Below are 1,861 nucleotides of genomic sequence, written 5' to 3'. Positions count from 1 at the left end.
GGATGCTGCTCCGCCCCGCTCCCGGCTCCCCGCCCGGCCTCGGCCTTTGTTGTGCGCCGTGAATGAATGGAGGCACCGGGGGTCGGGGGGAAACGCAGTGCGGGGTGAATGCAAGTAGGTGTGAATGTAATGTCGGGGGTGGGGAGCACTGGGGGGATCTTTGTGGCTCCATGAAGAAAGGGGGGAAGGAGAGTGTGAGAGACTTGCGTGTGTAATGCAGGCGTGGGGGTGTGAATACAGGCCGGGGTGTTCCTGGGAACCGGAGTCCCTCACACGACCGGGATTGAAAGAAGGGGGGGGGGAGTGCGCGCGCACCCCCGTGACGGCCTGTGGAGGTGCATCGGGAGTGGTGTGCTCCGGCCTCCTTGTGCAGCCGAAGCCCTGGCATGGGACTCAGGGAGATGTGGGATCATTTCTGTGGCTCCGGCGGGGTCTCCCGATGGCTTTGAGTAAATCACCTACTCTCTCTGCTGTTTCATCATCAGTAAAATATAGGTTCAAAACATCTTCTGCTCACCCGCTGTCCTTTCACCTTGTAAACTCTTGAGGGCAGAGGTTGTCTCCGTAAGAATTTGTACAGCACCAAGCACAGCAAGGCCTGGAGCACCGAGCACTACAAACAAGGGTCTGGCTACACAGACGCATGAGCGTGAGGGTGCGAACAATGAGGCAATGAGGAGGTGGTGGTTTTCCCCACTGTCAGCCAGGGATTCGTCACAGGGGAAGAGGCAGCAGTGAGCTAGCGCTGTGACCTGGCACCTTAGCCATCCAGCTGATCGGTTGTTTGCATGGCTGTACCTCCCAACGACGGAAGGACACTGGGCATGGCAGAGGGTTAAACAGAAGAGAAAAGAGCACGAGTTTCATGTTGCCAGTGTAATTCCAAAGCGTTCGAGTGTTACGCACAGGTTGAGAACCGTAAACCGGGGCTCGTTCCCTGACATAGTGATGGTTTCTCTCTTGCAAGAGAACACAGGATCAAACTGCAGTGAATTTAAGCCTGGGGTGGGGGAGGGAAAAAGGCAGACCGAGGCATTAAACCCCTTGGGTGACCTGTTTCACTTGAGAAAATGACTCATTCCCCTTTTTTGTTCCTGCAGAGGAGAAATTGCAAACTGGGTTTTTGTTTAACTTCCCTTTCCCTCATTTCTTTCTTCTGTCTTTTCTTTGTCCAAAAACATTACTGCTCTGCCCCAGCCCCTCCTGATATTGCTACCACCCCCGAAATGAAAACGAACCCCCCCCGCGCCCCGATCCTGCTAGGATCTCACGGCTCATTAGAGATTTTCTGAAAGGACAGAGGTACAATAGGTTATGAAATCTTGTTTCATAACAAGTAATACTTGGTGGAGAAGTGAAGGAGAATCTGGAATGATATTACGGATAGTTTTTGGGAATGCACAATAAAAAATGAACCTTCTGGGATGACGTGCTCATTGGAAAAAACGGTGTGCATACTTGGAGTCCGCTAGCCCCTGTGTATATTCATCACTAGGAAACTTTTATTTTTTTATTTTTCAGTCATGGGCTTGGATTCCACTCAATCCTGGCTGTGAGGACTGCAGCTTCTCAAGCCGTGCTGAGGACAGGGATAGGCACTCAACCAATATCTCGGGCTGTGACCTAATTAGCTAAGCAGTGTTGAGTATTAAGCAATATTGAATATGGGAGAATTAAAAAAAAAGGCAGCAGTAACTGGCTGACATGGTGCTGGAGGCTCATTAGGTGGCATTCTTTCTACCCAGTTGATACCACCACGTCCATGCTCCCCAAGGGGTGATGTGGATTAGGGTGCGGTTGGAAGCACTGGATTTTCTTTTCCCCCACAAGGTAAGGTATCCTTATCCCCAGACAGGATGAC

This window comes from Gavialis gangeticus, unplaced genomic scaffold, assembly GCF_001723915.1.
Source record: "Gavialis gangeticus isolate Ggan-Ray unplaced genomic scaffold, GavGan_comp1, whole genome shotgun sequence".
Lineage (NCBI taxonomy): Eukaryota > Metazoa > Chordata > Crocodylia > Gavialidae > Gavialis > Gavialis gangeticus.
This window is presented reverse-complemented; position numbering follows the sequence as displayed.